Below are 23,374 nucleotides of genomic sequence, written 5' to 3' on the forward strand. Positions count from 1 at the left end.
TGTTATCTTTCTCAAAAAAGCAGTTAAATCACTATTATTGATGCATTGCAGAAAGAACATGGAAACACATGAAGATTAAGGCAGGGCACATGTGCACATGGGTTTCAGGTGTGCTGGCCTTCTTTGTGGTCCAATATGTGCCAGGAGTAGAATCTAAAAGTTGATATGAGTGGAAGTAGTACCTGCTACAGTAAGGTTGCACTTTATTTACTCTTTGTGGTGTGGGACCTGGCAGGCTATCAAAAGTATCCTGCCCACACAGCAGAGTCTGGCAAGCTCCCCATGGCATATTCAATATGCCAAAAACCAGTAACAATGATGGGTTTTATTCTCCTGACCCTGAAAGAGCCTCGAATGTGTCACTTTTTAAAATCTCAGGGCTAGGACGAAGGAGACGTTACTGGATCCTGCTCGAGGCAATCAATGACCAACAGGATGACAGTGGTGTGAGAAATAAAGTCTACTGCAAGTACTATAGCACTGTAGCACTGTCCTCCCATTGTTCATGGAGTTGCTCGAGCGGGCCCAGTAACGTCTCCATTGTGAGACTTGTTACCGTGGTTGGCATATCGAATACATCACGGGTAGCTTGCCAGGATTTGCTGTGTGGGTGAGATACTCTCGGTAGCTTGCCGGGCTCTTTGAGAGGGGCAGAGGAATCCAGCCTGGCTAGGCCGGGCCAGCTGCACGCAAGGCAAATGCCCTTCCGCTGTGCTATCGCTCCGCAGAGATACTTCCCCGCCTCTGGCTATGCTTTTAATTCCACCTTAGGACTTCATCCCAGTTCTGATCAAAAGGGGAAAAGAAAACTGATTATCTGAAGAACAGAGCCTGGGTCCCTAAAGGACACTGTGTCCTCCAAATCTGCATTGGAATAAAGCATGAATAAGAAATAAACTTCTTTATGATGAAGCCAACAAAAATTTGAAGATTGTTTGCTAAAGCAATCTGTTTAATACAGAGAGCATATAGTGAGGAGAATTTAAGAAGTTTGTGAATGGTTTACCTCTTTGCCTTTGAAGGTCCACTCAGACTCTGTGTTTTTAAACTTTTGAATAAGCAAAGTGTATTTTTAAACTATATGAGAAAAATATAATCCAAATGATTAATACAGTCTTAGATACCACCCCCACCCCCAAATTAAAATTCTAAAATAAACATATTCTTGATTTATAAGGATCTGAGAAAGTAGCCATAAGACCAGCAAATTTAGAAGTATGAAAAGATGAAAGAGAATAAATGATAGGCTTGAACTTTCAAAGTTACTGCAAAAAACGAGTGTGGAAATTCATAATTTAATTGAATTGTAAAAAATCACACATAAACACTATCATGCCAAGCAGTTATGGGTTAGAAACAAAATTACAAAAGTTCCCAATCTCTTGATTTAAAGAATATACAGTATAACACAGTGATTGTCAAAGTTTTGAGGGCATAAAATTTATGGGATAACATGTATAAAATTTGGATTACTTGATTCACTTCCAGAGACACTAATACAGATGGTTTTTAGAAAGTACCACAAAGCACTAAAATATCTTCACATACAACACACTCAGTAAATAGGTCGAACAATGAATGACTATATTTCATGAACACTCCCTGTGCTTTATGAATGCAGAAAGTCTATGAACCACATATACTTTTATGTTTTTTTGAGAATTTGACTACCTGAGAAAAAACTGCATTAATAATTAAATAAAATTCTTTGACTCTGCTTTTAAAATACCATGGGGGTGAGGGGGGATAAACACCTGTTCTTGTTTGTTTGTTTGTGTTTTGGGCCACATCTGGAGGTGTTTAGAGTTTGCTCTTGACTCTGTGCTAAGTAAGGGTTCACACCTGACTGGGTTCAGGAAAGTGACCGTATGTGGTCCTAGTGATTTACCATAGATTGGCCACTGGCAAGGCAAGCACTATGTCCGCTGTACTATCTCTCCAGCTCCTCAACATCAATTCTTTAATTGATGCTAGTTTCATTTTAAAGAGGCTGAATTTAGTCTAAAAGTAAATAAGAAGTCTGGAACCAGAAAGGAAATAGAGACATATCCAGGAATTTTAAATAGAATGAGGTCATAGGAAGCTGTGTTTTCCTGCACCATCCTTTTTTAAAAGCAGGAAAATTCCACCTAAGAAGCAGACCAGTTGAACTTGCACCTGTGCTCTGTTGTCTGGCACTTATCTGGGTCAAGTCAGGGAGAGCAGCCCCCAGATCTTAGAAACAGACAACACTCTTGTTGCTGGAACACACACAGCAAGTCCAGCCATTCTTATCTCCAGACATTCTCAGGCTGCATTTGTCCAGGGAGCAGATTTCTTGCCATTTAGACAGCATACCAGACCCACCGAGTCACTCAGACAGTCTGACAAAGCTGCTCTTCCCTGTATACTTCAGTCTTCCTGACCCACATCCATCAGCCTTGGTGTCCATCTAAGTGGATGGAATGTGGTTTGCTTTCCGAAAGAGTCAGAGGGAGCAGCCTTTGGAGTCAGAAGGCTGCTTCCAAAACCTACGTAAGGGGGTTGAAGGAATTAAATATGATCATGTGCAAAATTTGTAAGTCTACAACTGTACCTCATGATGTCTCACTAATAAAAAAAAAGTGATCAAGTGCATAGAGCAGAATACCCAGCACCTAATAAAAAAAGGAAAGTTGAGGTTTGGTGCTTTCTCTTAGGAAGTGTGACTTCTCTGACCAATCTACTACTCTGCAACAATCCTAACATCTGATTGGAGGTGCCATTCTATCGTTGGTTTGAGGATGATTCTATACGTGCCACTTTTGGAGCTGTTAACCTGCATGTTGAGACCTCATGCTATAAGTATGTGTATTCATTATAACTTCTATTTCTTTTTTTGTGTGTGTAGGAAATGAAGGATTTTGCAGTATTGTTTTTGTCTTGATAACACACACTGAAAGCACAATTTTTCAAATATATTTGTAACATTAATTCTCAACCCTTGTGTCACATCTTTTTATGCCTGAGTCTTCTATAAATTTTAATGACCTTAGTTTTGTAGCATCTGTTAGTCATATGCTGTCAAAATGGAGAAACTGAGGTATGACTGACCTCATTCAAAAGCATTTGCAATTCTTTATTTTTATTTTACCAAGCATTAGAGATTTTTATGGTACTTTCAAAATTTCTTTGCAATATTATTTTGTATACTTTTCAGAAGAGAGTATTAATTCTCAAAAGCACTAGGAATCTTGTCCAAGATCTCAAATCCAGACAGTAGAGAAGTAGGATTGGAATGAAAGCTCTTCTACTCCACAGCTCATGTCCTTTCCAGGACACTGAGGAATGAGTGCATGAATACGTGTTTTCTTTCATATGTTTCCAATGTTTAACCAGTGTCTGCTTCTGTTAAGATCTTCCTCTCACTCCATAAAATGACCTGAAGCTTGCTGATGATTTGTCCTTTGACTTTTCTCATTGTCTGAGAGATAATACTCTTCTTTGATAAAATGTTATTACTAAGAATGAAGTGTTTTACTATAAATAAGAAAAACCTAACAGCTCAATCAACAAAAGTTAATGTCAGCATTAAATATCAAACAACTATATACAAAATCTCCATTTCCAGTATAAGCAGCAATATAATTAATAAGAAAGGGCATTTTTATAAATCTAAGTTATTTATTTATTTATTTATTTATTTATGTTTTCAGGTCATACCCAGCAGTGTTCAGGGCTTACTTCCAGCTCTGCACTCAGGGATCACTCTCAGCAGTGATGGGTATCCTATGTGGTATGGGGAATTCAGACTTGAACTGGCTGAGTGCCAGACTAACACCTTTCCTCCTGTATTCTCTTTGACCTCTAAATTAAAGCTGTTTATACTTAACTTATATTGACTATTTGGTAGTACATTGACTGTCTATGTAGTATTGGGATCTATCAATCGACTGCTAGCTATTTTATCTATGAGTTGAAATGTAACTTTTAACTTGCCTTACAGAAATACATTTGTAAACTAAATTCAGTTTAATTCATGAAAAAACTTCAGGAGAGTTTCTGTTCTTTAATGCATTACCTTTTGCAAATAAATAATCATTATAAAGTATTCTTTGCCCTTTAACTTCTCAAGAATTTACAAATGAAATTAGTATACCTGGGCAAGAACTCTGAAGAAAATACATGTAATTGAGAAAGTGGAAAACTATTCAGTGTTATTCAAAATACTATTTATTTGGGAGGTGCAGGAAGGAAAACAAGGTAATGCTGAGGGGCACTCCTGGTGAACTATTCAGGGAACTAGGCAGTACTAGAGATAAAATCCATGACTTCCAAATCCACCCTTTAAGCTATCTGCCGAGAAATATTGTACATTTGTTGAACGCTGGTTACACAATCTGCTGGAAATTATTAAGGCATATATGTTCTCTTTCTGGATTCCAAGTATTTCGGATCTAATTGAAAGAACTGGGTTTAAATACAATTGGATGACTCTACTGCTAGAATAACCATGAGCCAAAGTCGTTCTCTTTGGCACAAGCAGTTGGTAATATGAGAAGTCAGGAAAAGGAGATATTACTGTGGCGTGGGTCAGCCAGGAACATAAGATGAGGGAATTAGAATATGATTGAGAAAAGGCACAATTCAGAAAGATGAGACAGAGAAAAATGAATCAAGGGAATGAAGATTTCTAGAAGAAATAAGAGAGCTAAGGGAGGAAAGAAAGGGAATGGTAAAAAAAAGTGTTCTTGATTCTGGGGAGAGCAAGCAATATAATTAGAGAAGGAAATTCCTAAGAAGCTACACTGAGGAAAATGTACTTTGGGCCTTAAAAGCTATTTCCATAAACTTACATTTAGATGATCACATTTATATGAAAGTACACCATGCATCCTTGACAGAAAAGAGCTTGCCAACCTTTATTTCAGTTACTTTAGGGAAATCTACTCCAAACTATGAACTATTTGTCTAAAGCTTGATTTCAGAATATTTGCTCTACTCTGCTAATTTATACAAAGGATTTTGTTTGTTTGCCAAAACTTTCTAGCATTATTGCTAAGCAGCTTTTCCCTGGTGTCTACTCTTAAGCTCCCTTTATATCATATGTTTCTCATTTTAAAATAAATTTCCTGGGTGATGTTCTTATGCTGATATTCATATAATCCAGTGCCTACTTCTTCATTAATTGTACTAGATATTGTAAGAGGATACCATGAATCAAGATGGATTTTCACAGTAGAAACTATGTGATAATCATACATAAAACACTTTGTTTCCTTAATGATGGAGCAATTTTTAAAGGTGTTTGTATCAAAACAGGTCACTTTAACTTCTTGCTAGATGCAGATATTTGTTCTTTTTATTTTGGGTCCATACCTGCCTGTGCTCATGATTTACTTCTTGCTCTGTATTCAGGGATCACTCCTAGTGGGGCTTGGGAGACCATATGTGCCCAGGATTTGAACTCTAGTGGGATGCATGCAAGGGAGGCCCTACCCAATCATGCTCTTTCTCTCCAATCCCATAGTCACATTTTAAAATGAACTCTGTTGAGATGGATTTCCTCTTGTGAATAGAAAGTCTCCTCCATTACCAACTAACTAGGGAAAATTCATGTAGCTGTTCTAGCTAAAATTGAAAGCAATGTGCTAAGTCAGGGAAGTCGCAAAGAGATAAAAGCACAGCTAATAGGAATAAAAGATGGGTAATTGTTAAATGTTACATATATTCTCCTCTTCATGTACTACCTACACATTAAGATGCAAATGAGGAGATGATAATTGTTTATCTTTTATGACGATTGTGTGACTTAAATGAGATTTTTATATATTCAAACAGCAGTAAGCATTGCATATTTCACTCAAAAACTAGTAAACTTTAGCTATTGAGATTACTGTTCAAATAGTTGATTATAAAGCAGTAATCTAAGAAACAATAACAAAGTAACTGCTTTTAAATATTCTTTTTTTGAAGTACTATGGGTTTCTAACATTGTGGAGGTTTCAGATTCGTATAGACAATTTTGAGATCAAAACCTTCTCATTGGTTCTGTCCCAGCCACATTTTGTTCAGTGTTTAAAAATATTCCTAAACAAATGTCCTTTAGTTTGTTTCTTCCTTTGAGATGCCATCCATTTAATAGTGATTAAATTTTTCTAAGCATTGAGAAAAGCATGCATGTTTGCCTGGTTTGTAATGCGGTTTACCAGCTTTGATTTAACTCAGCTTAAAAAGGCAAAACAAAGAGTTTTATCTCCACTGCTAATTAAATTAGTGAAAAGTGAGTTTTCTGAACAGAATTCTAAAATTTATAGAAGTTGTAATTCTCTTCCTTGTTTAGGAAATTAGGATTTGACATTTCTGCAGCAAAGAATTAGCATGAAATAAAGCATTGTTACAAGTACTCTATAAGTAGCAGAATATATTAAATTTAACCTAGTGAATTTAAGTAAACTATTTAATCTGTTTTAAAAACTATTTGAAAACATAGCCTAGTTATGCAGTTTACAAATGACCTTATGGGGCTACTGTAGTTATTAGCACATAGAAGACCATGATTATAGCTTAATAAATTTTTCAGAAATTATAATTAAAGACCTGTTAGGACAAAGAAAAACATGCATTTCATAAATCAGAATGCTTCAGACCTCCCAAGAGAAAATTGCTAACAGTTTATCTTTTGGAACTGAAGATCTAACATTCCTGAAGTCACCACTGCACTTCACACATGTCTCCACGTGGAAATAGGTGTTCACGGCTAAATTCTAGTGAGAACAACACATTTGCAATTGGCTTCACAGCCCCTATTCAAGCCCTTAGAGAATCTTCTCGCATAACACCAAGAAATAACGTTAGAAGGTAATGTTCCTAGAATGAATCTGTTTCTAAAATTAAAAATAAAAACAATTATGGGGAGTGGGGTACAGAGGGAGAACACTGGACAGCTGAAAAAAGACTATCTCCATAAAAGCTCGAAACAAAATATTCTTGTGTAAGGTAGGTTCAGAAACTCAGGGCTTTGAAAAATAGAAATCAATATTTTGAGTTTAAAATATACTATGTGTGCCTTTCATGCAGATTTCCTGTAAAAATTATTTATGACCTGGGCACATTGGAGGAAGGAAGTTCATACTGATAGTGGGAGTGATGTTGGGATATCCTATGCCTGAAACTCTCTTAATAAATCATGATGCTTTAATAAAACAAACAAAAATAAAGACATAAAATAAATACAATGCAGCTCTATTTAAAAACATTAAATATCAATTAGGTGTGATAAATTCGATACACTTTATATCGAAGAATTAAAATTCTCGAAGGGAGTACATACTTTCTAAATTGTTTTATTTTATTCATAAAATATTCTCACAAACAGAAAAAATGACTTATGAATAGAATGGTGGTGGTGTTCTCACTATTTTGATTATAGTTATGAAGACCAACATTCTGGCATGTACATGAATGGGCAATTCCATGAAGACAGATGTTTAATGTTAAAACCTAGGAAGTCCCATGCATACCCTGATGAGTAGTTCCCCTGACTGAGCTTCCTGGTTCAGATGGTGAATGAAAGCTTCTCTATGATCTTCGGCAAGTCACTCCACTCACTCTTAGAACTTACCTCCTTAGACTGGATGGAAGCTAAATTGCAACATGGTCAATTCTCCCAAGATGGTTCTCAAGTTCTCTTCTTCAAAATCTGTTCCTTTTTTTCTATACTCCTTTTTCTATACTCCTTTTTTCTCAAAGAAAGATCTAGTGCTCTTTTTCTTTCTGTCAGCTACAGAAGAGGACCTTTCTTCAAACTTTTCCCCAAACCAATCCCATTATATCTGAGATAAATTGTGTTGCAATTGCTTATGGAGTTCCTTCCTGCATTGTGTTGCTGTGATGTTTTACTCAACAGGTTGCTAGGTAGAAACAACCTCTTCTGAATAATACACTGTTGCAGAAAATAAAGGTGTATTGAAGACAATTCCAGAGAAGAAAATACTGTAGCAAAATGACAGAAATAGAAAGGAAAAATGTGTGCGGGGCAGGTTTTTCACTGAACCCTCAACCCCAGAACATTTGCTCACTTATTACCTGTCTACCTTATGTGGTATAGCATTGCTAAGTGCAAAGAATGGGTAGGTATTCAGATGAATGCTCAGTTTCATTGATGGTTAAATATTATTTAAAAAGCATTGCATCAAATCATGGTAAGAGCCTCCAGCTTTCTTCCCTTCTAAATAAGTTCTATTATAAATGAATCTTGAAAGCATAATTGCCAAGAAAGCCTGAGTCCATGAATATTTCAATGTCTGTTGTGAAATATGTTCCCATCATTACCCACAGTATTGTATGTACAGTATTCTGCACAAACTAGGTGCTCAATAATTATTGACTGACCAATGAAGGGTTACAATTTAATGCACTATGATAATTTATGCAAGATCCCCCAGGAATCAGCCTGATCTCATGATTCCATTGGTGTCTTTCTTCTTTTTTTCCTTTTACTTTGGAAAAGAAGTCTACTGTGAGTTGTCTTCGGTTTCTTGTCAGAGAAATTGAAAATAAATATTATAGTTGCATAAATATAGATCCACAACACAAAAAAGAATTGAGAAAAAATTAATTAAAACAAATAAGGTCTATTAAAATAAGATTTTTTTAAAATATGAAAAGCACACTTACCTAAGGAAAAGTAGGGAATGTGAACAAGGATAAGAGTCCCACTGGTGAGGGCTGTGACATCATTTGTGACAATCCCAGAGCATCAGCTTGTAGGTGTAGAGTTCTAAGAGTGATTTATTTACTTATTTCCCACCTTATTTAAACACTGTGGCTTACAAAGTTGTTCCAGATGCATTTGTTTCAGACATTCAATATTCCAACCCCAATTCCACCATCCTCCACCATTGTCTGCATTTTCCCAATCACCCATCAAGTCTGCCCCATAGCAGACACCAAATGATCTGCTTTATATTACTTGTTAGCATTAAATGGCCAATAAAATTATCAAAAGAAACTTCAGTAAAAGAAAATTTGTGAAAATTTTTATACTTATCATGGGGATATTAAGTCCTTGTCTCAGGGTTTACTAAGCTGTTGTTACAGTTGAATTTTCTGTGCTACTATACTTGTGAGGCAAGCTTGATCAGCTTCTGTGTTACATTTCCGTCCAACCCAATGTGCTCCTACTGGGATGTTAGTATTGTAGAATTTGGAGATATCGCTCCGGAAAATCCAAAATATTGAACTGAGCAGTGAGATTACATGGTGGTGGTGTTGAAAGTGGGTGTGGCTGGCTGGGGCTTCTGAAAGTACCCCACACTGAGGATGCTCAGAGTTTTTTCAGCAGTTTGGCATCTCTGGGAGCTCAGTCAAGAGGCGGTGGAGCCTGACCATAGGCACGGCAGCAGCTGTTGGGGAGTGAGTGGGGCTGCCTGGGCATCAGCTGGGCAGGGATTTGGCCAACCCTCTTCCTGAGGTCACCCAGGAGATCTAAAAGAGTGATTTGTGACTAAATATTCTTAAGATCTTTTAGGAGTTATGGAAGAACTCCAACATCCACCTCTTTTTTTTTGACAGATGACATTTGATGAATCTTCTGGAAAGTCATAACTAAGTCTGGTGAGCTTATCATGATTATGCACAGTCCTGCTGTTCTCAGAAGTGCCACCATTGGGACAACATTAGAAATGGTGAAAGGAATAAGTAGTAGAACTTTTCCCTGTTCATCAATGAAAAAAATAAGTTCAGAAAAAGCAGGAAATGCTTTATTGATGTTTTGTATAGTAAGTTGGAGAAACTACAGGCCTGTGCTAAAGACCTTTTACTGATGATATAGCTGCTCAAGATGGGAAGAATTTGCAACTAATACTAATTTTTCATATATTTCTCCCATCAGAATTAGGTTATGTTATCACTGTAGAATCTCTCTCCATTCATAGCTGAGTCTTAAATATTTTTGTATCCTTCAAGCATCAATGAATATAGAAGAGAGCAGAAGGTAAGGAGGTCATACCCTAGGATGCGAACTAACTTAATGCTTTTATTCCTTGGTATGACTGTCTAAAAATATGTATCCATATCTGCATCCTAAGCCTTCTATTACCTCATTGTTTTGATCTTCCTGTTTTGACTGATTTCTTGTGTGTTTTTACTGCAGTTCTCTCAGTGTTTAATAAGCAGTCCTGTGGTATGTGACAAAAACCCAGATTAAATTGCATAGAGTTGTGAGCTCACAGACTTCTGCAGAAGTCCGTGAATATAACTGGCTTCAAGCCTAGTTAGATCCAAGAACCAGTATAAACTAGAGAACTTGGTCCTAATTATCTACTTCTTTAAGTATACTGGACTCCTTTTCAGATAGTTTTTTTTTTTCCCTAGGAAGTGGTAAAACAGCTACTAGCAACCCCACTCACATATACTACCACCACAGTTTTCCTGGAGAGTAGACTTCCTTTCCCCCCGGTCTAGCCCAGTGCCCGGCATTATGCTTCACTGCAAAGATCTAAGGGAGTATTCATCCTGAGGCAATGATTTTCAATGCTCTGAACAGACCAGTTTTGGTTATTTGGTCATGCCAGGAGATACCGGAAAGGATGTGAATCGTCTTCAATGACCAGGAGAAAGCATATTCCCAGCCCAAGAAAAGATCAAGGCACCATCAACAGAAAGGGAATGGATATATTTTAATGAAATGTTTCTCTCACAGACTATTCATACATCCAGGTTTGATTCCAGACTCCTAACCTAGTGCAATTGAAATGCCCTGTCACACTCACCTGTAGTTGAATCTCTGGCTCCAGCTCCCAACTCTGCACTCACTCATAATTACCAACGGCCATGCTGAAACACATAGAATTCATCAAAAAGTAGTTCCATGAGACAATAATTTCAACTGGAATCAATGGAAGCAGAAGCTCTGTAGAATCTATAGCAAAATTCAGTTCTGCTTTCCATGTTCACCCACATGGTCAATGAGAAGAGTCTCCTGAACTCTAAGTCAAAGTGATGCAAGAAAAGAAGAGAAAAAAATTCAATGAGGGGAAAAGAAGATAGGTTGGAGTGGAAAATCATGGACTGGGTTCTTCACCCATTTTACAAATGACTAGGTTTTAAGTTGGTTTATTAACAAATGCTCAAAAAGTAAAAATATAAAATACTTTTAAATATTTTATCAAATTAGGCTACTGTTCACAGATGTGAAAAAAGCCACAATTATATACATTTTTAAAAGCCAACTGGTTCAAAGCAACCACAATTTATATTCTAAACAGTGTTGAAAGACAACATTTGCAGGGAGGAGCTGGTAGTAGCAAGTAGATTAAAAATGGGATTCTCACATTCAAACGGAAAGTGTGCAGAAGTCTCCATACCTCATGTTTTTGGGTGTTCATCATTATTTATTTTTATGTAAATGCTTCTAATTTTTTTATTCAATTATTATTTTCATTTAGGCATCATGATTTACATCATAAGCAGTGTGAATATTAAGGTTTCAGGCATAAAGTGTTACTACACAGCACCTATCACCACAGAGCTGATGTCCCCCCACCACTGTCACCAGGGCCCTTCCTGTTCCACCTCTTCAGCAAACTCATTTCTGTAGACCTACTCTCAGGGACTGTCATTACTGAAGAGCTATTATTTCCTTACTGTTTATTCCTTTTGTGGCAGTGCTGATGGGAATACAGTGTACTTATTTGACAGAACAGGACTCATTAGAGCTCCCTAAATTCTTCCCTCTTCCTCAAGAGGTCTGGGATGGAAACTATTGAGGTGAGGAATTCTCAGTGTGTTGGGTGCATGTGGGGAGGATTCCTCAACAGCTGAGAGCCTCTTTCTTTCTCTAGTGCTACCACTAGGGTTGGTGGTTGGGGGGTGTGTATTTTTAGAGGACTTGTGCACCATCACATCTAAGACCTTAGTGCTATACTCAAAATCTGTCATACCAGGAAATAAGCTTGACAAAGTGGTTCTTGAAGACCATGCAAAACCCAGCATGGAATATGAAAGAGTGCTGTCGCAGGAGACAACCTGATCCATGATATAGCCCAGGAAGCCCTTGTGGGACCCCTGAAAGATCTGTTTCACCACTTTCTGGATGTTGAACTATTTGAAAACTTCCTTCAAATCTCCTGATCTGGCAGGTCAGATTCATGATCAGCATGTTGGGAATGAGGATATAAATGGCCAGGCCAGGCAGCTTCTGTTTGCCTTGGCCACAGCCTTGTTAATGCCAGTGGCAGCAGGAATGATATTCTGGGACCCTCTTCAACCATCACACTACAGATTCACAGACAGGCTATTCATGGTCTTTAGGGTGGCAGTGATGGTATAGACTGTAGTCATGAGACTCTTCATGATGCCAGATTTGTCACTCTCAGCACACAGTTGTCTCTGGGCTGATAGAGAGGCCAGCCGTAACAGCTCTCCCTGATCTTCTCCTTGTGCACCATCGTGGAGGAGACAAGCAGCCCTTTTGAGGAAGGATGAGTACACAGAGTTGCAAAAATGGCATACATTCTGGGAGCTCTTCAGATACAGAGATCATTTATTGTAAGCAGGGTCAACCTTATATACTATAAGGAGCAAGAAACAAATATCTTTTATTTTTGCTTTTGTTTTTTTGGGTCACACCTGGCAATGCACAGGGGTTACAGGAATTACTCCTTGTGGTACTCGGGGGACCATGTGGGATGCTGGGAATCGAATAAGTGTCAGCTGTATGCAAGGCAAACACCCTACCCGCTGTGTTATCACTCCAGCCCCAAGAAACAAACATCTTAAGGGGACTTCCAGAACATACTTGCACAAAATAAAAACAGGATAAAGCGGGATGCTAATTACTTTAGGCTGGGGACTTCCTGTTCTCTCAACCATCCCTTGGCATTATTTTTTACATTATTTTTATTTTTTACATTATTATTTTATCTCCATCACATTGGAGTTGGACCATTGCTGGGAAGCCAAAAAGGGAGCTTCGGGGAAGGGGCCACCTACTGCTCATCCCATCGTTTGGGTCAAGTCTCAGGGGCTCAATCTTCACCCGCAGCTGCCCCCAACTATGCCTCACAACGTGTTCCACAAAGAATGACGTTGGCCAGGAGGGCCAAGTAGTTAGTGCAGGAAGCACTGCTGACAGTCTTGAGGGGTTTATCATACTTCTCATGGTTCACATCCATCACAGATGTGGGGACATCAACAGAAGGAACAGAGATGATAATACTTTTGGTGCCACCTTTCAAATGAGTCCCAACCTCATCCAGGGTCATGAAGACCTCTGTGGACTCTGCAAAATATTTAGCACCAGAAGTGTCACCGAAATTAATGTTGGATATGACATGGAGATGGGCTCATTCTTGGTCTTGTGTGACACTGAACTTGCTTTGGGTAAGTTCATGTAGACCATTCAGTTCAGTTAAATGAACAGGTTGTTGATGGTCACAATTTCCACTTTCTAGAGGTAAAGGGAGCCCTGGGAACCAGAAACCCAATACTGCCAAATTCACTCACTCTGACCTTTACCATCAGGTCTCAGGGATGTATCTGGCTGACACTGAGCAAAAAGAGTTGGCTTCTAATGAACAGGGAGGAGAAGAGATCCTTACTATAATTCTTTATACTTTGCATGTGTGAGAGATCATTCTGATTTTGTCACTCACTCATCATCCTTTATAATCTCTCTGTGATCTCCTCCAAAAATTTCTCAAATATTACTCTTAGAAGACTTTGCTGATTTTCTGGTCTTTATTCTTCTCTCTTTCCCTTTTCCCAGATTTTTTTTTTCATTGAATGTACCACTTCCTGATACTGTATTATGTAGTTATGAATTTATTTGTTTAACTTCATAATTCCCTTGTGAAAGAGAAATCTAAGAGCCAGCTGTATATTCTGTTTGCCACAACACTGGGGTTTGGGGGGAGGGGGGACACTCAAGAGAGCTTGTTATAGAGCAAGGGGTTAACAGTCACTGGTTAAAAGGATTGTTAAGTGGGCATCCGGAAACAGTGTCAATACCCAAATTTATCAATGGTTAAAGATAACATTTGCAGTCTCTCTGTATTACTTTAAATTTAACATTTAAAGAATGGAATCTGGCAGAAATTTCTTCCAGTTTCTCAACCTACAAAATTCTTGATTTCATGCTGCTGAATGTGACCCTGAACACAATGTTCTTGGAGAAGAAAACAGCTGTTGATGTCTATTCACCCCAGAGGTTATCTCATTGTTAACCCATTTTTAGATACTTCAAAAGAAAATCAAACAAACAAAACTGAAACATTACAAGCTTTTCAGCTAACTTTTAGGTACTATGCGAAAACAAAAATTTATTTTGAATAGATGGCAAATTATCATTTGGAAGCAACATTTTCAACAGTTCCACAACTAAGTCAGGCATCATCTTTTCATTATAATCCCATATCAAATGATAACTAAATCAAACCCTTATTTCTTTCCATTCACTTCCACATCCTTTAGAAATACTATGAATACAGTGCTATATAGTGGAAATATTAAGAAATTAGATTTTGGATTCTGAGTCTACCACATAAAAATTGTGTGGGTTTAGGCATGTTTTTTATTCTCTGAGATTCTGTTTCTCATCTAAAAATGAGGAAAAAAGAAAAAATAGTAGCACCAACTTTATAGCAGCAAGAGAAGTAACAAAAGCTAACAAACAACCAAAAATATCTTTAGAAAGCTTTCAAAATAGGGTGTGGTGTGACATTAGAGTTTGTTTAATACTTTTTAATTAATGTTCTTCATTTATTCAAGTTTATTTTGCCCAGAGTTTAAATTTCATCTTTTATTATTCTTGTCTTGGTAATTTGAAACAAATTCAGCACAGTTCTTCTGCTTAAAAACGTGAAACCCTATACTTAAGCATAAACCTTGTAACAATTAAATTATGTGAAAAATAGTTTTGTGAGATATGGTAGACTAAGCTTAAGTAAAATAATGAGAAGATGAAATCCAGTGAGTTTGAGAATGACAAAGCATCAGCCCTGCAAGCTTAAGCTGCAGTTTGACCCCATGTGCTTTGAGAGCAATTCCAGGCTCCATAACCAAGTGCACAAACTTTGCAGCACAGCTACAATACGTGGTAAGGAATACCAATTTTAAAAACTTTAAAGATAAAACAGAAATACATACACATATGGGTTCTGTGTATGGATGATTATGTGAATGTGCATGAGTGTTAGAATTTTACCCCTTAGTTATCTCTGTAACCTGCTGCTACAATTAATAGGCAAAAAAAATTTTAAAGAAAATTTGATAATAATAAAAAACATTTTTACTTTTATCGGGGGAAGAAAGGGAGAGAGAGAGAGAGAGAGAGAGAGAGAGAGAGAGAGAGAGAGAAACAGCATGAAATGATGAGACCAAGTGATGAAAATTTATTCACTATGATTACTTTCAAGAGTAATTTCTCTTGGGTAATTCAGGGGCCTCTTACTATGGCTCTCCAGAGTGATTGCTAATGTAAATGAACCTACTAAAAGTGGATTATCGTGGTAAGAATATACTCAACCAATAATGCAATAGAAATCCATCCAAAACATTCATGCCTATTTTTTTTAATTTAAGTTAATGACTCATGCTCCACTTCTTTCCTTACTAATAACCGGGAGGCACTTAAAATATTCAGCTAGAAAAAAGAAAAAGAATCCCCTATGAGTTAACTAGGAACTCACCTGAGTTCTGAGAAACTATGCTTAGTCTTAGGGATTCAGAATCTGAGCCAAATTTTTCAAGAGATGTTGCAATATTTCAAATCAATTTTTCCAACTTTCCCTTGCAAACATGTTTTATGTATGGATGTTAAGATATAAAAATTTTATTGATTTAAAACACTTATTGGAATTAGAGGGAAAATATAGTGGTTAAGGTGCTTGCTTGTAGGCTACTAAAATCAGTTTAGTACCTGGCACTTCTGTGGTTTCCCCACCAGGAATGATCACTAAATACAGAGCAATAAACATTGCTGGATGTGACTTAAACACTACCACCTCCAAAAAACAAAACCTTTATTTTATTTTATTTATTTTATTTTATTGTTTCTGGGCCATATATGGCTGTGTTTGTGGATCATTCCTTATTCTTTCTTCAAGAATCACCCAATCAGTGTTCAGGGGACCATATGTGGTGTCACAGATCGAATCTGGGTCAGACATGTGCAAATCAAGAGCCTTACTCATTGTACTATCTACTATCTCTTCTGATTCCAAAATATTCTATTTTGCAGATGTGCATAGACAGCATTCTCATAGTTTCCTTGAAACTAATTTGAAAGCCTGTGAAAAACTTTGAAAGGATATTTCTTTTTCACAGGATCAAACAAACTTATCATCTCAATGTCCACCTTGAATAGCTACTGTATTTGCTTTCTACATACCTCAACATTTGTTATTATAACTTGATTGGTCTTAAATGTGATGTGACTGCCACCATGCTTGGAATTGTTCACTGTAAACAACAATTTAACAGATAACAAAACGGCACTATGGTAGAACTGAAGTGGAGGTCAGCAGAAAAAGGAAGAGCAATGATTAGAAAAGCAAAAGAAGACTTGTGGAGCAACACGCAGGAGAGATGTCTCCAGACTCTGAACCAGGCTGTCTTATCCAGGGCAACCCAGAGGGGCAAGTGAATCCCCCAGGCCCACCCTAACAGTACCCCAGCAGCCGAAAATCTCCAGAACTCAATTTCTGCCTGCTCATGGCAATTTCCACAGACATGGATGAACCTCATCCATGAATTAATCTGCTGAAAAACCCAGATATGTAGGACTTGTGGCCAAAATCTCCAGACTCACATGGAGTCAGGAATAGATGACCTCCCCCCATCTCCCTGTGCTTTCGGCAGCCTGGTAGTCATGCCCACGAACTGCCTCTGGCACTATATAACCTCATGAATGACCATGATCTAGAGAATCACAAATAAATCTCTCAGAAGAGAGCAACATGAAAGCAACACACTGCAGGGATGCCTCTGAACCCCAAAGTCATAATACAGTTTAAAAAATTTAAATTAACCTCAGTTGTATCACTGTATTTAAAATTTTAGAATTCCTGGATTTACATCTCATACTCTACAGCACTGATGTACCAAGACAAGGGCTTAATGGTTCCAGGGAAAAATACAACAATCTTCACACACTTTTCTCTAAGGAAATCTTTTTGGATAATTTTACCATATTATTCCTAACAAGCAATACAAAATAAATTATTTACAGGATCAAACAAATTATAATCTCAATGTCCACCTTGAATAGCTACTGTATTTGCGTTCTACATACCTCAACATTTGTTATTATAACTTTATTGATCTTAAATGTGATGTGACTGGGGGCAGTCTTGTGGGCTGGGGTGGAAACATTCAAAATATGGTGATGGGAAGGTGCAATGGTGGTGGAATTTGTGTTGGAATATTAAATGTAATGAATTATTGTGAACAACTTTATAAAAAATTAACTTTAAAAAAGAAAAGAAGACATGCAAAAGAGGACAAGATATAAGGTGAGCTTGTGAGCTTTGCATGAGTCAAAAAGCAAGGGAATAATGGGATAGAATCTTTTATTTAGAATAAAATAGCAGAAGAGACCATGAAAAAGTAATTCGATATTTCATAGAAAAAATCTGCAAGTAAGAAGACTAATAAAAAGAAATTTATTCTGAAACTCACTGGCAAAGAACTCTGAAACTAGTAAACTAGTAATGTCAACTAGAAAAACAATGCCATCATAGAGCGATAGCACAGTGGGTAGGGCATTTGCCTTGAAAGTGGCCGATCTGAGTTCGATTCCTCTGGCCCTCTCGGAGAGCCCGGCAAGCTACCGAGAGAATCTCACCACGCGGCAAAGCCTGGCAAGCTACTTGTGACATATTCAATATGTCAAAAACAGTAAAACCAAGTTCTCACAATTTGTTGTGAGACATTACTGGTGCTGCTCTCGATGAACAACAGGAGGATAGTGACAGTGACAGCCCAGAAATAACTATATTTGATGCCAAGAGATGAATTGAGACTATTGCTTTTGAAAGAACACACCTACATTACATTATTTAAGTTCCTCCCAAATAAATGACTATGACAAACTGTGATTTGACTTGAAGCATTTGGAAAGCATTAGAACCCTAATCAAAAATTTTATTTATTTTCTTATTTAGATTTAGGGTCTCACCCATCAGTGCTCAGGACTTACTTCTGGCACTATGCTTAGGTATCACTCATGGCAATGGTTAGGGCACAATTTAGGATGCTGGGGATCGAACCCCTTTGGACTTCATTCAAGGCAAGTGCCCTACTCATTCATCATTTTGTCCCTGCTTTTTCAAAATTTTATCTAACCTCTTACTTCTTAGTCCAGCATGGGAAAGTTTAGGATTTTTTTTTTATATATTCAAGCCAGCTCAGCTAGGGAGAGCTGTTTATTTCTACATGTTGTGGTGAGGAATTGGATTAATTGCTTAGACTGTAGTGGACAGCAGTTTTCTGTCACTGGAAATATTCAAGCACAGTCTTGGAACAGTCTCCTTGAATGCAATAGTGTTTGACTCTTGTTTTCAGCCTTTTGCCTAGATTAATTACTGGCATAAATCACGTTCTAAAAATATTGTTGAATGAATAAATGAACTTACCTTGGCAGTTTCACACAGAATTCTGCGTGAGTCCAAATCATGGCAAAGCAACCTCTAAGGAACTTTAGGGTCTGTGTTTTCCTGAATAGTCTAAAGCAATGGAATGCTAACATACTAAACATACTAAACATGCACCCAAATAATTTAACACAAATTTTCTCTCCCCTTTCTCTTTCTTTTTCTCTCCCTCCTTCCTTGCTTGACTTCCCTTTATTTTCCTTCCTTTCCTTCTTTCATGATAATTAGGTTTGTTGAATTAGTGCTTTTTTTCCTAGTTAAAAGGTTAAACAGAAACATAAAGTTGCCATCAAGGGGGCTCTGATCATCTCCACATGTTTATTCATTATCTTCTTTTACAGTTTCATATCTCCAGGACTTTCAGTTGGGTCAGGTTGGTATTTTACTGTCCTTTATGCATGTGACAATTGGAAACAGGGGAAAGAAAAGAAACTTGAGTGAAGGTAACCTGAGTTCAGCACAGCGATTTTGAGATCGAGTTCAGCCGGTTCCTACTTAGCCTGCCCCATCAAGTCCTCATCACTCATCTCTTCACTCATCTTAACTCCCCCCATCCGCCTCCACTATGTGTTACAGACTAACAGGCCTCTTCTCAGAGCAGAAACTCTCCCACACCTCTAGCTGTCACCCTCCCCCACCACCCCCATGAAAGGAGAGGTGCAATCAACTCCTGCAAAGCTGACTTGATTCCCAAGAGAGTGGAGATGACCTATGGTTCACAACCGGGGTAAAAGTCTCACAACAAGATCAAATGGGAATAGACACACCCCAAATTTCCTTCTTGAAACTTGGTTCTCCTAATTCCCCCAAGAAAGCAGACTTTAATATCTCATCTTTCCAAGTTACTGAGTCAATTCAGCTACTTAGCTCCATTTCAAAAATTTCAAACATCCAAAATAATAAATCATGACGCTTGGGATGACGAATAACTAACCTGCTGACAGTTGCTTGGACTATATCAGCAGCCATGGGAAAAATACTTGTAATCGAGTTGTTTAGTCATTGGGATTCTAAATTCATTCATAATCTCAAAGAAAAATATTCAGTAATAGTGGAGAATAAAAGAAGTATTGGTAAGCTCAATGACAGCCAGGAATTTTTTCTTTAAGTTTTAGCATTTAAAGATTACTGATAATTTTTTAAAACTCTGTCCTGTGAATTAATAAATAAGTCACACTAGTCTCTCCAAATATTAAAAAGGAAATGTAAGACCCAAAGGAGAGATTCTCCTGAGATCACATATAAACAAGATGGGAATGACACTTTGTTCAGATATCTCTGTCACTGATTCCCATGGACTCAATTAAGACATAATAGAGTTTCATTAAGAAAGGTTTCTGCCCTCAAAGTCAGGAGTAAGCTACCCTTTTTCTCTAAAAAACCAGAGAACAATCCTTTAGACTTTCAGGCCACAAGGTTCCTGTCATAACTACTCAACTCTACCATGTCATGCAAAAGCTGTCATAGAAAAACATAAATAAGAGTGGCTGTGTTTAAAACACAGACAAATAATATTTACATAACAGGTAGCTGGACATATTTTTTCTCAAGAATTGCTGACTCCTAATACAAATAAATCTTGTTGTTCGAGACAAATTTTAGACTGACCCCTGCAGTGGGAGCAAATTCCTTCATCTTCAAATAAAGGCTAATATTCAGGGTATAAAGAGGCTCTCTGGGGCCAGTAGTAAATGAAACATTTTATGATGAAGTCTCAGTCACATGAGTAGAGAGGATGATGGATATGAAATCTGGATTGTCTAGATCATGGCCAGGAATCTTTAGCAATGTGAGCTAAATAGGTCACTTAGTTACATTGAGAGTGTGCTTTCTTATCTCTAAAATGGGGATATTAAAAGCATTTTCAGTGACCTGAAAAATAGTACAGCAGGTAGGAAGTTTGTCTTGTACACAGTCAATCTGGATTCAGTCCCCAACAACCCATATGGTTTCCTGAGCCCACCATGAGTAATCCCTGAGCACATAGCCAGGGTTGATCTCTGAGCACTGCTGGATTTGGCCCCCAAACCAACAAACAACACAAGGTGTTTTCATATTTTTAAAAGAAATGTTGAAACGAGAATTTCTACAGAAAAAAAAGTACATCTATAACTTATAGATAAGAGTCAATAAAGATTGCAATAAATGCCAGCTCTATCAGTGTTGAATATATGTAATTTTTAATTTAAGATATTTTAAGGACAGAGTATAAACTAATTCACTGAGTTCATTAGTTATCAGAAATTAATGCCTAGATTAATGTATCTCAGTATTGCATATACAAATATATACCCCAGCATCGTTGAGGATGTAAAGTTCTAAGGTCCCTTATACTCAGTTTTACACATCCATGGTTCTATATCTGGAGTTTCCAACCAACCTACAGTTCAAATGCACAGTGCCTAATGGTCAGCTATAAATATATATACTTATATATCTACACAACTATATATACATATATATGTATATGTCAGTGTTATGTGCATATGTCCATATATGTTGGTTTTACCAGGTAAAACCAGGTACTTACATGTGACTAAAAGATGCCATTCAACATTTTCAACAATCAGGCAGGGTTTGTTCTTAGAAAAAGCCACAGTTAATTAGTTATACACACAAATGATCAGAAGTTATTACTATCAGAATGTATCAAGCCACCTTTAATTCAACCACACGAAGAAACAGCAGTCATTTATTTTGCAAACAAATCTGTAGTTCAAGCAAGACTGGTCTGTGAAGATTTATCTCTTCTTCATAGCATCACCTGGGAAGGCCTGATGTTTCCCAAATGACACATCCATATGGCCAAATTGTCTTTAAACCCAGATCTCTTCCATGCTTTCTCATTGTGGTACCAATGTGGGATTTTATGAGCTAATTCGCAGGGCTGGGTAGTGAGTGAAGGGGAGTGTCATGTATTCCACTACTACTGAGCTGCATTGTAGGCTCCCTCCCTCCCTCCTTCCCTTCCTCCCTCCCTCCATTCCTCCCTCCCTCCCTCCCTCCCTCCCTCCCTCCCTCCTTCCTTCCTTCCTTCCTTCCTTCCTTTCTCCTTCTGTCTTCTTTTGTTACAATTTTTTCATCAAAGTATTAGACATAGATTAACTTCAGAAAAGCCATGCTACCTTCCTCATTGAAGAAAGTTTTGATTTGTCTGACTAACTCTTTGAGAGCAGCAGTCTTCTGTCTTAAGCATCTGCTGTATGCACTCATACTTCTGTGAATGTGTAAAGGGCCTATGTCTCTTTTTGCAGTGTGCAGGCCATTTAGCGTCACTAATCATTTTTTCGAGGGCTTCTTCATCTATACCGCATGCACCACAATGCTTGGTGCATTAATCAGTGGTCTGTAAATAGTTGAAAAGTGAATGGATTTGCTTTCTCATCATCTTCCAAATGGCCTATGCACTTTCGGCTTGAGTTAACAATTGGAGCTGACAGTGTTTCTAAACTGGGTACAGAAACAGAGGTTATTGCTTCTGCCATTTGAAGAAAGATATGTGAGTGCCTATAGTCGGATGAAAAGAAACTGGCAGAACCCCCCAGGCAAGTCCATTGCATAGAGTCCGAGGAGTGCAATGGCTGCCCTTTGGGCTGCCAGGCAGCAACAAGAGCAGTGAGAGCTGGATATCAGATGGGAGTCATCACCTGTCTCTCAAACTGCCTCTCCAATGTACTGATAACAGATCACTATATTTTTCAAATGTGCTCAATTTCCAAGAAACATTCTGTTTCCACAATCAACAAGTTCACAGCTAAAAGAGAAAGTCATGATATAAAAATCTAGCATCAATGTGGTGATCAAACTTAAATTCGGTCAGGAATGCTTTAATGATGTCCCTAAAATACAAAGGAAGTATTTACATACTTTTTCTTAATGATGATCAACCAGTTTAGGCTTCTTTAGCCTGCAATTAACTGAAAACATTCCATTACTTGGGAATATTTTATCTTCTAATCAACTCAGCTTGGATCATGATATCCCATATTATTTTGAAACTATAAAAATAAACACAGAGATATTTCAGGGAAATAACTGCAAGGGAAGTGGCCTTCTGGAGAGGGTCTCTTTGTAGTTCTATTTCTGTGTCTAATCAGTCTGTTCCCTCTAAATAATTACTGAGATGGCTCTATTGTTCTAATGACCACATTTGGGACAGAGATTTCGCCCTTCGCCTTCTTCCCCTTTGATTTCTATTTTTAATGAATAGAAATACGACAAGACTGTGAGAACATGCAGTACTAATGTTCCTTATAGATTCTATTGTGAGTTGTGGATATTCCATATATTCTTAATAGTAATTTATCCAAGTTCTTTAAGTTATCACAGAGAAATCTAGAGTCAATGGAGGAAATGAATAGGACTCTTAAGTCTTATTCTGCCCTGTCGTATTTAGGTATTTGGGGGAGTTAATATAAAGCAATTATTTATATTTTTATAAGTCCAGATCCCCATCTTCCTAAGGTAATCCATTGGGGTAAGTGCTGCCCCTGTACTGACCTCAGTGTTCACATCTATGTGAGAGAGTGCTGACCATCTCATGGGACATTGTCCAGATAAATGAGACAAAGCTTGTGAAGCATTTAACACAGATCAAAGAGCACAATGAGTTCTACCAAATGATACCTATTATTATTGAATTTCAAAAAATATATGATTTATATGATTCTGCTGGGGGAAATGCTTGCAGAAGGGTATCAGGTATTTTAGTACATTTTCTAGGTTTATAGGATACATCTTTGAGGCTATTAACATGAGAA

General features: G+C 37.6%; 1 pseudogene; it reads right to left on the reverse strand.

Moving 5' to 3' along the window:
* LOC130028626 (uncharacterized) overlaps nt 1–13,226 on the reverse strand; it is a 106,143-nt pseudogene extending 92,917 nt beyond the window's left edge.
* Between the last annotated feature and the right edge of the window lie 10,148 nt (nt 13,227–23,374).

The sequence above is a fragment of the Sorex fumeus genome, unplaced genomic scaffold (genome assembly GCF_029834395.1).
Source record: "Sorex fumeus unplaced genomic scaffold, SorFum_2.1 ptg000003l, whole genome shotgun sequence".
In the NCBI taxonomy this organism is placed as follows: Eukaryota; Metazoa; Chordata; class Mammalia; order Eulipotyphla; family Soricidae; genus Sorex; species Sorex fumeus.